The sequence below is a fragment of the Budorcas taxicolor genome, chromosome 5, assembly GCF_023091745.1.
Source record: "Budorcas taxicolor isolate Tak-1 chromosome 5, Takin1.1, whole genome shotgun sequence".
Classification (NCBI taxonomy): Eukaryota; Metazoa; Chordata; class Mammalia; order Artiodactyla; family Bovidae; genus Budorcas; species Budorcas taxicolor.
The window spans coordinates 10,256,723-10,272,124 of record NC_068914.1 but is presented as its reverse complement, the minus strand read 5'-3'; positions in this window follow the sequence as shown (position 1 = coordinate 10,272,124).

Below are 15,402 nucleotides of genomic sequence, written 5' to 3'. Positions count from 1 at the left end.
GACTACAGACTACATGTATGCATATAACTTCCATTTTGATTAAAATCAGCATGGCTGTAGTCAGTCATTATAAATAAGTTCTATTTTAAAAATTGCAGGTTATCCCAACTGACCTTAGAAATTTAAAATATCATGTCCTTCCCTCTAAACTCATCAATACTGGTAGGAAATCTGCAAAGTGTATGGATTGACAGTGACCTGACCTCAGTCCACAATTTACTTAATGGGGTTAAATCGCTAACCTACAGTTTCACAACACAGCCAAAGGATATGGAAAAGAATGAAGTTGTCACCTTTCCCCCAGAATACAGTTTCTTTGCTAAACAAATCTCCATCCCCAAAACCTAAACACTTTAGAGGCAAAAATTGTAGAAAAAGAAAATCACAGTCATTAAGTCATCTGGCTTTACTTTCTCTCGATATTCTGTCTTTCCCTTATTTAGTCTGAAGTGAAGTGTTAGTCACTCAGTCGTGCCCAACTCTTTGCGACTCCATGAACTGCAGCCCACCAGGCTCCTCTGTCCATGGAATTTTCCAGGCAAGGATACTGTAGTGGGTTGCCATTTCCTCCTCCAGGGGATCTTCCTGACCTAGGGATCGAACCTGGGTCTCCTGCATAGGCAGGCAGATTCTTCACTGACTGAGCTACAAGGAAAGCCCTTATTTACTCTAGAAAATATTTTTATATAACTGAACAGTGTTGTTGAGATCTAAATATTTTAAATGAAATAAGAAACTAAAATAATCATTTAGTTAATTTAGGCCTCCCATCCAAAAGTAAATAAAGTTGGATCAGAAGTATTTCATGTTTGGGAATGTCTACAAAACTGTCTTATTTGGGGGGCTGAGGACAGATTCTAAAAACCTATTTTGAAAAGCAACACACACCTACGTGGAAGCAGCCTTCCATTCCTACTGTCTCTGATGTAAATATTCCATATTAATAAATATATACAGAAAGTCTTGCAGTTTACAAAGCACTCCTGTAAATGTCAGCTCTCACAGTAACTGAGCAGGCTGCCATCCCCATTTAACAGAGGAGGAAGTCCAGGGAGATTCCATGATTTAGTTTGGGCCACGCAACTGCTAAGTGACACCACGCTCAAACTCAGTCCTTCCAACTATAAGTATTCTCTCCTTTACCCACACTGTGTTGCCTATTAAAAGTGCTTCAACTTTTCCCTAATTCAAGATAATAAAAAAGTAAGTACTCACAAAGTTGTGGTTGTTTATTTATCTGCTGCCAGCTACTCTTCTCCTTTCTGCTACCAGAGCTTAGGAGAAAAAAAAAAAAAAGCCTCTCATAGCCTCAGGTGCAGAAAGTTTGCCATTGAATGCTCCAGAATTATACCCAAAGGGTCCTTGGATGATGAAACAAACACATCTCTAATTCCACTGCTCAGCATGATCTGCTTTCACTGGCTTCTGAGACATAAGGATCACCTGTACTGCAGCACCATATCCAGTGACTCACCAGACACCATAATGGACAAGTGACACTGCTCAGCCCAGGCTCTGAACCTGCAGCAGAGGGCCTACCACCCACCTCGTCCACCACCACCGCCCAGCCTCCAGCACCCTCCTTGAAACTGCGGCACTACTGCTCAGCCCTCAAACTCCTCCAGCCACCCATGTGTCTACCAAACCTCTCCAGTCCATGACCCCACACACACGCCTTCTGAGTCTACCTTGGACCTTTGTTATTCACTGCAGTTCCTTAATGAGCAGCCTCAGCATCACCTGCCCACCTGTTAGAAATCCAAAAGGTTAGGGCTCCACCCTAGACTCGGAAATTAGGATCTATGCTTTAACAAAATCCCGCCAGTGTGGCTGAGTCCCTTTCCTGTCTACCTGAGGCTATCACAACATTGTTAACTGGCTATACTCCAGTAAAAAATTAGAAGTTCAAAAAAGTTAAAAAAAAATAAAAATTTTTAAAAGAAATTAAAATTTGAGAAGCACTACCCTAGGAAAAAAGGTCAAAGGATGTGAAACTCCTCCTGTCTAGTTGCCACCCCATGCAGTCTTTGGGCACCAGTATTTCAGGCTCTCAGAAGGTGTTACAGCCAAGTTCAAACCCTCCAGCAACAGCCCCCCTGTTCATGTATTCCCCTAGTGTAACCAATTCAGCTAGTGTATCCAGTTCATCTAGTATATCCAATTCAGCTAGGTTTCCCAGTTTAGCAAATAGTCTCACTAAAGTATTAATAGCTATTAATGCCTACAAACATTCTCCGATAGAATGTTACTGAGAGAACACAGTGGTAGCAAGAAAATTCTAAAGGCAGAGAAATCTGGGTTTATATCTCAGCTCTCTCAGTGATTAGCAGTGAGAGTCCCAGAAGCTTAAAAAGCTCTCTGAACTTCCATTTCTGCCCCCATAAAGCAAGGAAAATGCCTACCTTGCAGAGGGAGTACACATACTACTGCAAAATATCTTGCACACCACGCCCGGCACACAGTAAGCACTCTCTTCCTTTTGAATAAATGAGCCAACAACGTCAGAGATAACTGAACTTCAAAACTGTGGATGCAAATAAACACCTAGGAGGTGCTGCTCCAAGCAGCGGAGCCACATAGGAGACATTCTGGAGCAGGTCAGCATTTCTTATGACTTGAAAAATCCACCAACCATTACCAGCCTGAAAGTCACACACTGCACACCTCCCACCTGGTAAAACTCTCCTATGCCAAATTATACTTCGGAGTCATCTGATTCAAAAGCTCTTTTTCTTCTCTCCTTGAAGAAAGTGCCTAATCATCAAAGTAAAAGGCAAAAAATATTAGCAGTGGTGGAAGTAGGCTGAGGTTTTAATACTACAATAGGCTCATTTTTAGCACTTAAAGTATCATTTCAGCAACATCACCAATGGACAAGTTATTAACTAGAATCAGAAAAGGAGTATGTCAAGACTGTATACTGTCACCCTGCTTATTTAACTTCTATGCAGAGTACATCATGAGAAACGCTGGGCTGGATGAAGCACAAGCTGGAATCAAGATTGCCAGGAGAAATATCAATAACCTCAGATATGCAGATGATACCACCCTTATGGCAGAAAGTGAAAAAGAACTAAAGAGCCTCTTGATGAAAGTGAAAGAGGAGAGTTGAAAAGTTGGCTTAAAGTTCAACATTCAGAAAACTAAGATCATGGCATCCAGTCCCATCACTTCATGGGGAATAGATGGGGAAATAGTGGAAACAGTGGCTGACTTTATTTTGGGGGGCTCCAAAATCACTGCAGATGGTGACTTCAGCCATAAAATTAAAAGACGCTTACTCTTTGGAAGGAAAGTTATGACCAACCTAGGCAGCATATTAAAAAGCAGAAACACACCTTGTCAGCAAAGGTCTGTCTAGTCAAGGCTATGGTTTTTCCAGTAGCCATGTATGGATGTGAGAGTTGGACTATAAAGAAAGCTGAGCACTGAAGAATTGATGCTTTTGAACTGTGGTGTTGGAGAAGACTCTTGAGAGTCCCTTGGACTGCAAGGAGATCCAACCAGTCCATCCTAAAGGAGATCAGTCCTGGGTGTTCATTGGAAGGACTGTTGTTTAAGCTGAAACCCCAATACTTTGGCCACCTGATGCAAAGAGCTGACTCATTTGAAAAGACCCTGATGCTGGGAAAGATTGAGGGCAGGAGGAGAAGGGGACGACAGAGGATGAGATGACTGGATGGTATCACCGACCCAATGGACGTGGGTTTGAGTAAACTCCGGGAGTTGGTGATGGACAGGGAGACCGGGCGTGCTGTGGTCCATGGGGTTGCAAAGAGTCGGACACGAATGAGTGACTGAACTGAACTGAAGAATCACTTTATTATTCAATATAACTGATAAAATCATGCTTTAGCCTGATTTTTAAATTGTCAATTTACTATACTTGAAGAAAATTAATTTGAAAATTTTAAATTAAAATATGTGGAAATAATTTATAAAGATAATTGTTAAATCAGATTGGATATAAATTTTTCAGACTTAATAATGTTTCAATCACTTGTTAAAAGACAAAAAAATCATAAAACATGAATGGAAAAAAAGGTACAGTTAACTAAAATAAAACATTTCTACTAAACAAGAAATACCATCAATAAAAAATATAAATAGATAATTTGAACAAGCAATTCTCAGAAGAGCAAACCCATTGTTTGGTAAACATGAGATGATTCGTAACCTCACTAAACATCAGGAAAAATTCAGATTGACAAAGAAGCTAGCACATTACAGTTCTGGCATTGAAGTGTGACATTACCAAGTACTGGAAGGGAATGACACACAAGGAACCCCATATCCTGCCAGTAGGACTATATAGAACAGTCGCATGACTGCCGTGGGAATCAATTTGCCATCATCTAGACGCTTGAGAATAGGGACCAGGATCACACAAGGGGGTCTCGTGTCTCCCAGAGCAGAGTTCTCCAACATGTGATCGCTGAGCCGGAGCAACACCACACCCGGTAGCTTAATAGAAATGCAAATTCTCCAGCCCTAGCGCAGACTTACTGCCTTACTAGGGGTGCATTCAAAGACTTCACAAATACTCTGATGCATGCTTGAGTTTCAGAATCACTGCACCAGAGAAGCTCTCACATATTAGTTTTCACCTGTTCCACAGGACATAGTGTCGGAGAAGGCAATGGCACCCCACTCCACTACTCTTGCCTGGAAAATCCCATGGACGGAGGAGCCTGGTGGGCTGCGGTCCATGGGGTCGCTAAGAGTTCAGCACTACTGAGCAACTTCCCTTTCACTTTTCACTTTCATGCATTGGAGAAGGAAATGGCAACCCACTCCAGTATTCTTGCCTGGAGAATCCCGTGGACAGGGGAGCCTAGTGGGCTGCCATCTATGGGGTCGCACAGAGTTGGACACGACTGAAGCGACTTAGCAGCAGCAGCAGCAGCAGCAGCAGCAGCAGCAGCAGCAGCAGCAGCAGCAGCAGCAGCAGCAGCAGCAGCGTCATTCAGTAGGAGATAGTGTCAGAATACTAGGGACATGGCCCCTAGTTCACAGACTCTCTGGAAAGGGATGTAGGGTAGAGTGTCACTAAGTGTCAAGGGATGGTATGCAGACAATCAGATTTCCTCAAGTGCACACATTTCCACAGAGATACATACAAAGATGTATATTACAAATAAAGCATTTAAAACAGTCTAAACACCTGCCAGCAGAGGAGTGGGTACAATGGTACATTGTACAACAGTTAAAATAGATGAAGTGTATTCATGAATTAGCAGAAATAAATCTTGAAAATATAGCAGGAATGAAAAAAGCAATATGCAGAATGACACCTATTATAGTTTGATACCATCTAACATTAAGTTTCAATCTCACTCCAAAATATCGATGCTACTTTTGAATAAATCAATAATCATTTGCATGAAAACATCTGGGATGCATGCCTGGGCAGTACATTTACTGATCTCAAGGGAATGGTTATCTGTGGGCAAGAAATGAGAGAAATGTCAAATATATGATGAAAAGTTAATATCTGTTAGGTCTGGGTTGGGGTAAAAGATACTGCTTGTATTATTCTGTGTGCTGTGCGTGCTAAGTCACTTCAGTCTTGTCCGACTCTTTGCGACCCCATGAACTGCAGCCCACCAGGGTTCTCTGTCCACGGATTTTCCCATCAAGAATACTGGAGTGGGTTGCAATTTCCTTCTCCAATTATTCTGTGTACTCTTGTGTATATTTGGGGTATTTCATAATAATTAAAAAAATTTAAAATACTATTTCATTATACTTGTTAATACTAGAAAATCTTGTTTCTGTACAAAAAAGGAATGTTTCAAAGCCACAGCCACAAGAGGTGTAGGGCCTTTAAAAACTGAATCTTTGTGACATCTAGTGGTAGTAGTAATAGTTACAATTTAAGGGAAGCCTGGTAGGCTACAGTCCATGGGGTTGCAAAGAGTTGACAGGACTGGGCTACTAATAATACACAGTTAGAAGCAAATTTGATTCAATGTACCTGATTTCTGCGTTTAAATAAATTTCACAAAACTTTTAAAATTTGCCCTTTTATTTCTGTTTTCAGTAGTCTATTATTGTTGTTCAGTTGATAAGTTGTGTTCACCTCTTTGCAACCCCATGAACTGCAGCATGCCAGGCCTCCCTGTCCCTTACTATCTCCTGGAGATTGCCCAAATGGTCTATACTTGAATATTTTTAATAGGGATGGCACTTAGTGGGGATGGCGCTTAGTGGGGATGGCACTTTGGAATAAGGCTATCATCTCGTATTTATTCATTATATGCCTCAGTCACTGGTCTTGTGAACAATGTATCAGTAATATTAGTTTCAGTATCCCCCCAAAAGGGGACCCCTGTCACCCCATTCTCTGGGAGAGAGCAGCAGAGAGGCTTGGAGCATCTCCCTCACACCCTGCTACACACCCAGCTGCCAGGCATCCCTTCCTACCCCTGATCTGCTTCTCCTGCATAATCCCTCTAAGCCCTCAATGGCCCCACCATTATTCTAGGCCAGGGTTCTTCCTGCAGTCAGCTTCCAAGTTTGCTTATGGAATTTGTCATAGGTAACACTTGTTTTTTTTACATTCCTCCACTAAACTGTGGGTGACTTGAGAGCAGGAATCACGTCTGATACATACCTTTCCCTTGAGAAACCAGAACAGTTCTTAGCACATAGTGCGTGCATGCATGCTAAGTCACTTCAGACGTGTCCGATTCTTCAAGACCCCTTGGACTGTAGCCCGCTGAGCTCCTCTGTCAGTGGGATTCTCCAGGCAATAATAGTGGAGTGGGTTGCCATGCCTTCCTCCACGGATCTTCCTGATCCAGGAATTGAACCCACATCTCTTAAGTTTCCTGCATTGGCAGGGGGTTCTTTCCCAAAGAACATTCACTAATGAATTTCCACTACCACAGCCCAGATTCCACCCTTCATTACCTGAAGCCTAGACTAAGACCACAGCATTCTAAGCCAAAACCATGCTAACCACAACTTAAACTAAGCCTCTCAAAACCATCTCTTTGCAAAATAGCACCACTTTCTCATCCCCATTCCCAATAAAGTTTTCAATGTACGTGTCTCATATCCATTCCCACTCTCACCCTAAATGTTTTAGCTTTGACTTTAATAGGCTTCACAAACTGGTCCAGATCAGCCTTCCTGAACTTCCCTCCTACTTCATCACTAAACAGACCTACTATTTCTCAGGCATCCTGCAGGCATTCTCACCTTCATTTCTCTGCTCACATTTCTACTGCTCATCCACAATCAGTTCTGTACCTTTTTCTTTTTGCATGTGTGTGTGTCTTGTTTTGTTTTGATCTCTCAATTCCATGAATCTCTAAGTGACTTCTATCCATGTAAACAGTTCATAGCACTAACTACCCAACTGGTTGTCTGCAGTTCCATCATTATTTACTTTCTCACCATGTGCAGAGGGCTTTGCAAGGCTCTGAGCACCTCTCACAAAAGTCTATGGTGGGATTTGCTAAGTCCTCAGAGGGGAGCCAACAAGAGGAACTTGTTGAAATAAGGAAAGTTAGGTAAAGGGCGGGAGGCCACTGACCACAGTTGGGATAAGCTGTTACCTTTTTTTATCTGAAGGGAGCTGGCACATGATGCTGAACAGTGTGTTAAACAAGCAACGTTTTATAATTTGATGAAAGACTGATGACAGTGACACCAGAAAGGGGACAAGCTACAAAACCTACCTCATGGCTTTGGAACATGAGAGAAAGAGGAGTATCAGGCTCCCTGTACTGGATGAAAGATAACCACAAGAGGGTCCGGGAGGACTCTTCCATCATAAATTTGGCACCTGAACAGTAATGAAGCCATTTATGATACTGCAGAGGTGAGTATGCATAGTTATGTATGGATGTGAGAAGTGGACCATAAAGAAGGCTGCGCACCAAAAACTGATGCTTTGAACTGTGGTATTTCAGAAGACTCTTGTAAGTCCCTTGGACTGAAAGATCAAACCAATCAATGCTGAAGAAAATCAATCCTGAATATTCATTGGAGGGACTGATGCTGAGGCTGAAGCTCTAATATTTTGGCCACCTGATGCAAAGAGCTGACTCATTAGAAAAGACCCTGATGCTGGGAAAGACGGAAAGCAGGAGGAAAAGGGGACAACAGGGGATAAGATGGTTGGATGGCATTCCCGACTCAATGGACATGAGTTTGAGCAAGCTCCAGGAGATGGTGAAGGACAGGGAAGCCCGGCGTGCTGCAGTCCATGCGGTCACAAAGAGTCAGACCTGACTGGGTGACTGAATAACAGCAGAAGGTTAGGAGGATGAGCTTCTAGGAAAGTAAGTCAAGTCTGCTTCAGATGTGGCTTTTTGTAAAGCTCTCAGCATAGGTAAGCACATTCAGCAGCTTAAGCATGTCACACAGAGCTGGGCAACAAGGCCAACTCCAACACATTAGATGAACAGCTCCGAAGTTCCTTTCTGAAACTTCCTTTCAAACACAGGCTCACAGCAACAATCCTGTAAACTCAGAGTAGAGCCTTCAACATTAAGAAGCACTCAGCCCACTTCTCTCCTTCACTAACTTCATGCCTCACCCCTTCCCACCCACTCACAAACCCACTTCTGTCTTGCCCCCATCCTTAGAGTGCGTGTTTAGGCTGGACAATGGGCACTGGTCCTGCTTCTGATTTATAGTCAAGCTCTTTGGTAGGGTCAGAATCCTTCCTTAACACTGACTCCTTGGCTGGGCCAAATCTTTGCAAAATCCTCTACCATGAGCTATGCTATTTGCTCTTGTCTCTCCATCCCTCTCCTATCATTGCTCTGCGCCAGGCCAGGAATCTGCTTTGAACAAGGCTACTCACCTCCTCCCCTAGAGCCACAAGGCTACTCACCTCCACCCAGCTGACAGGGAGCCTGGGAGCCACACACTCCACTGTGGTTCTTGTTGGACTCTAGACCCCACGGTCTTGTGATATCTACCAAATGTCACCTCTAGGGCACCTCCATTACCCACTGACTGCCCTACCTCTGATTCTGTAAGGGGCTATTGGAGCATATGATTTAAGAATGCTGAGGAGGTCTCTACTTACCTAGCAGAGTACCCAGCATGAAATAACATGGTAATGGTAACAACTTCACTACTTGAGTACCTGCTAAATGCTAGGGAATGCTACTAGAGCTTTATATGAATTAAGTCATTTAATCTTTACAAGTGTAAGAGGCAGGCATCATTACTTATTACACAGATAAGGAAAGTGAGGCAGAGTAGGTATCTATAAAGTGTTTTCAGAATGAATAAATTTAAAGTGGGTACACAGAGTCATCCAACAATCATTTTATTCATCCATTCCCCCAGCAGATATTTTAAAATTCATCCTCACTCAAGTACATAACCAAACTCTGTCCTCCTTTCCTTCTTTACCAAGAGGACTAGAAGTCCATCCTGCAAATTCTAGAATGCACCACTATCCCAAATGTTCTTCCCCTTCACTCACAACATCTACTTCCCACCCCTGGATGAGAGCAAAAGGGTAATTCCAAAGTGCCTTCCTTCCTCTGTAATTTTGTTCCACACCTAGTTCTCCTTCTCCAGGAACCCTGTTCTAAGGCTCCTGAACCACACTTCCAGCCTCTGCCTCTCAACTTGCCAACAAGTTGACTCAACTGCCTCTTGCCTACTGCCAAAAACATGAAACTTTTTTCTACCCAAAGGAGAATCCCTTCTCAATCTTGCAAAATTCTCAAGCACTTTCTCTTCATCACAAAATTTCTCCAAAGAATAGCTTTATAATATCTTTCCCTTCTCTACCAAAATTCATGCCTTAACCATATGATCTGAATTTCACATCCACGTAATTCATGAAAACTGTAAAAAGCCCTCAAGAACCATCATGGGTCTTTCCATACATCACTCCAGTATCTCAAGTCTAAACCATGGAGGCTGGCATCCCTGGCCTCCATGATCTGGCTCCTAATAGTCTCTCTAGCCCTCTCTTTGACTAGTTCCTTCATATCCCCATGGGCTTCCCTTGTGGCTCAGTTGGTAAAGAATCCACCTGCAATGCAGGAGACCTGGGTTCAATCCCTGGGTTGGGAGGATACCCTGGAGAAGGGGAAGGCTAACCTCTCCAGTATTCTGACCTGGAGAATTCCATGGACTGTACAGTTTACGGGGATGCAAAGAGTCAGACATGACTGAGCGACTTTCACTTCACTTCACATCCCCATGGGTTTCACATGTTCAAAACTTACCTTTCCCTTAAGGTTCTTTTCAAGGTTCTCCCTTTCACAAAGCTTGCTCAAATAACTCCCTCCTCAGGTTCAAGAGGAAGAGGACATATATATACCTATGGCTGATTCATGTTGAGATTTGACAGAAAACAACAAAGTTCTGTAAAGCAACTATCCTTTAATTAAAAAATAAATTAAATTTAAAAAACAACTCCCTCCTCTAATTTCTTTGGTCCTATTTGTGCCAATTAATTGCTTCAAACAAACTGCCCCAAATATGTGCACACAGTTATGCTTTTTAGTGACACAAAAGCTCTGTCAGGGAAAAAGTAATACTTTATTTTTATGTCCTACAGTAACTAGCAGAGGCAGGACTAGGGCAATGCAAACAGAGTGCCTAGGGGGCAAAATTTAAGAGCCAGGCATTCTCCTGTTCCTGTAATTACAGAGTTTGCACTTAAACTTTTATCACATTTGCCTTACCCTGGCCCTGCCCTGTAACTAGGGATGTCTCTTTGATACAGATTGAGAATAAAAGAATCTAAACTGACTAATCAATGAATGAATCAATGGTGTGTAAGTACTTTGGGTGGTAACTACTCATCTTTGTTGGAAATGAGATTGGAGATGATATATATATAATGCAATCACGTGAGACAGGAAAAGAAGTTTGCTAAACAGTTTCTAGGAATATAATAACACCCAGGAAGATAGAGTCTCACCTAATTCTTACATAAGATGCTGCTGTATCTGAATATAATACCTGGATTTATTTACTGCTGTCAAGCTGTGAGGAACCTGAGGGTGAAGCCAATAGGAGAGAATGACAGAGCTGCCCTGATCTGCCACGCTTGGGGCCTGCCATCCTCTGCACTTCTTGTGGAGATGATTAGTTATCTGATCCCTGAAGCCAGCTGAATTGGGGCTTTAAGTTGTTTCAGCCAAAGCAAGACTAATATGGTATCATTTCCCAAGATGGAGTGATGTGTGTGGCAGAATAGCCAGGTTACCTCTGCACCACCCTCCTCCCTTCTTCTTCCAAGAGAAGGATGAGTGGGTCTGCTGTAAAGGCCGCAGGCCCTCCTGGGACTTAGAGCTCTTGCTCCTCAATGTCTCAGCCAATCAAACCAACCAAACACCCTCTGTGCTTTCATCTCCCCCTCTGAGAAGCCAATAGACCAGGCTCTCCACCTGGCACAGACAGAACTGCAGCTTCCTGACTGCTTTTCTCGAGACTAACCAGTAGGAATGAAACACTGTTTTGGCCCAGTGTCCAAAGGGCACTCTTTGATGAAATTAACATCTGTGAAGTCGATTCTTTGACTCATAAGGGGCATCTGGCCCCTTATGCCTGGTTTCAAACAGGATAAGAGATATAAGTCATTAGGTACATTCAGGACTCCTGAAGTCCTCAGAAAATAATCACACTGAACGTCATAAAACTAAGAAAGATGAGTATAGCAAAGGAACAGTTTTTCATGAGAAAAAGTCTATAGGGTTTGATCTTGGGCTTCAAGCCAGAATGGTGTATAAGGTTCAGGTCTTGCACATGAAACAAAACCAGGACAAAATACCTGAAACAATACATTTCAAGACAGTGATGGCTGAGCAACAAGGGACAGTAATCACGAAATGAGAGAAAAAAGTGTTCTCTACTACAGTGAAGGAGGGGGAAGTATATGAAGCCTGGTGACTCCTTGACTGAAGGGAAAGGAACTGAAAGCATAGAGAAACCTACAGAGGGTCCTCTTCGAGTCTTCAGCTGGGTAATAAATGCCTGTGTATGAGGAAATGACACAAAGCTAAAGAAGGAACCCCCTGAAATGATTAGACAGCATGGCTCAAAAAGACTCAGGAAAAAGTTCTCTTCCCATCAATCACACATCAACAAAGTGGTTTTACTATATGCAAAAAGAATCTGGAAAAGAATGAATATATGTATATGTAAAACTGAATCACTCGACTGTACACCTAAAACTAACACAAACTGTAAATCAACTATACGCCAATAAAATTTAAAAAGAAAATAAATAATTTTCTAAAATAATAGATTTTAATTGGAAAAAATAAAGTCATTTCAAAAATACAATAAAATAATTGATCTTCCCACAGCCAAAGTGGGACTCCTCATAACTCACTAGCACCGGGTAGCATACGTTCGAGACTATTGCCTTAGTTGCAGGGCAAAATTAGCCCAAGACGGAATGCTCTCTTGGTCCCAATTCACAAAGCTTCTTAAAACTAAGACCTGAAAAGATATCAAACTATTTCCAAGTAACTTAATTACACCTAGGAAAAAAGCTCGAAAATATTTACTTTAGGAATAAAAATGCGCAACATTCAAGAAGACAAAATTCACATAAAAAGTTACCAAGCAAAGAAGAAAAATAACCTATAATAAGGAAAAAATAAATCAAAATTGCCCCAATGCAATGACAGAATTACTAACCAGAAACATTAACGCAAGCATTCCAATTGTCTCCTATACATTTTATAAGCTAGCGGAAAGAATGAACATATTAAGTAGAGGATGGATGATATTATAAAAATAATAAATATAAATGCTAAATATACCAGACAGGATTAACAGTAGATATCGCAGAGAAAAAAAAAAATCTTTAGCAACAGAAACTTTCAAAAGTGAAACATGGAGAGGCAAAAAAACAAAAAGAAGGGAACTACAACATGAGTGAGCTCAGTTCACCCTAGAGAGAAAATAGTGAAGAAATACTTAAGAAATAAAGACTAGAACTTTTTCCAAATTTAATAAAAACCTAAGCCAAGAAACTCAAATAAACCTAAGGCATACAAAATATGAAGTAAAGTACACCAAGGCATATCAAAATCAAATTGTTCAAAACCAGTAATAAAGATAAAATATTAAAATCAGAGAAAATAGACATATTACATAAGAACACCTAAGGGTGATGTTAGATCTCTTATCAAAAACAAAGCAAATGAGAAGAGAGCAAGAAATCATCCTTAAAATACTGAAAGAGAAAAAACTGTCAACTTACAGTTTTATAAGCAGTAGAAAACTGCTTCAAAGACAAATGTTAAAATCCAAAAAACATTTATATACAAAATTCAAAGGCTTACATCTCATATCATTTACATGATAGATGATTATAGATTTCATTTAATGTTAGAAAGAAATGTACCATTTGGCCTTATCTCACTAGGATGCCTAAGAACAAAACTAAACAATTTTAAAATAAAGGTAAAATAATGATTTCCAAAAATAAAGATCTCTAAAAATATCTCCCAAAACCCTCTTCTCCATAAAAACAGTAATAATGCTGGTATAAACTGTCAAAACCAACTTTTTCAGAACTCAAAATTAACCAAAGACTGGCAAAAAATTCAGGGAATATTCATTCAAGAAAAATAGCTGAATCTCAAGAATAGCATGAACCCTGTGGCTACTTACCTTTCTCTATTCCCATTCCCCTATCCCAAGTCTATGGTAGTCTTGAAAATCAACAGAGCTTTCATGTTGACACCATGGTGAAAATCAGTGACCTATTAGCCAAAAATAAATAAATAAAAAAAGGCAGAATCAGGATGGAACTTATCTAAAGGCCAATCCCCAGAAAATAGTCATTATTTGACTTGCCTGGAAGTTCCATGGAAAATCCCACTTGAAAAAACTCTATCTGACATGACTCGAAGTTCACCTATGCAAACAAAAAATCAGCACCAACTTTTTTTTAACATCATGGCTGACTGATACAGTGATAATGACTGGGACAAAGAACAAGATGACCAAAACCTTAAGCCAAAAAGCTTAAGAATGAGATTCCGTAGGGGACTATTAAAAGTTCTGCAATATTGCTAGAAATTGACATGTTTGCTGGGTTGCATGCCTAAGGCTATATATACAGTTAAGAAAGACCCAAGAAGACCCTAAGCTCTCATCTCTGGCTGAATGGGAGGAGGCTCAACACAATCAGAAAGCGAAGGTTAAAGCAGAGCTGTAAACTACATACCTAAGCATTGAATGTGCGCCACAACAAAGTCTGGAAGATTTATTGGTTTCAAACATCTAAAGAAACCTCTGTCAAATCAAAGGCTGACTAAGCAACCCAAGCAGACTTCAATGACCACATAGGACAAAACATACAGACATGATAAAATAAATTCAGAAAAGTTACTAAACAAACAAATAACAAGAACAAATAGCAATAGTAAATTCTGGGGCGAGGGTAGAATCTGTTTTCCAGAATTGTTAATACATATGTTTTGAAATCCCCACTTTTCAAAAAATTGCAAGGTATGCAAAGAAACAAGAAAGTATGGCCCATATTCAGAAAAAAAAAAGGATTATTAGAAATTGTCCCTAAGGAAAAGTCAAGCATGGGATTTATTAGACAAAACCCTAAATCAACTATTTTAAATTTGTTCAAAGCGCTAAAATAAACCATAAAAACTAAAGAAAACATAGAAATTCTGGAGTTGAAAAACAGTGACTAGAATGGAAAATTCATCTGAGGCATGCAGTAGCAGAGTTGAGCTGGCAGAAGAATAAATCAACATTATGGAGATAGGTCAATTGACATTATTCACTCGGAGACAAACAAAGAAAAAAATATGCAATAACAAAGCCTGAAAGACAAATAGAACACCATCAATTATACCAACATGTGCATAAATGAGTTGCAGAAAGAAAAAGAAGCTAAAATAATATTTGAAGAAATAATGGTCCCAAACTTCCCAAATTTTACAGAAAATATTAAACCACAAATCCAAGAAGCCCCAGTGTACTGCAAGTAGGATAAACTCAAAGAGATGCATAGTGAGGGAAATCATAATCAATCTATCCAAAAATAAGGACTGAATCCTGGGAGCAGCAACAGAGAAGCAGCTTATCACATACAAGGGATGCTCAATGAAATTAACAGCTAATTCCTCATCAGAAACCTTGGAGGCTAGAAGGCAGTGGGATTACGTATTCAAAGTGCTGAAAGAAAACACTGATAATAACTCTATATCCAACAAAACCATCCTTCAGAAATAAATGAGAAATTAAAACAAAGCTAACAGAATTCATTGCTAGCAGACTTGCTCTGCAAGAAATACTAAAGAGAATTCTTCAGGCAGAAATGAAATTGGACAGTAATTTGAATTCCTATGAAGAAATAATGAACATTGATACCCATGATTATGTATTTTTTGTTTGTAACTTTTTCTCCTATATTATTTAAAAGCAACA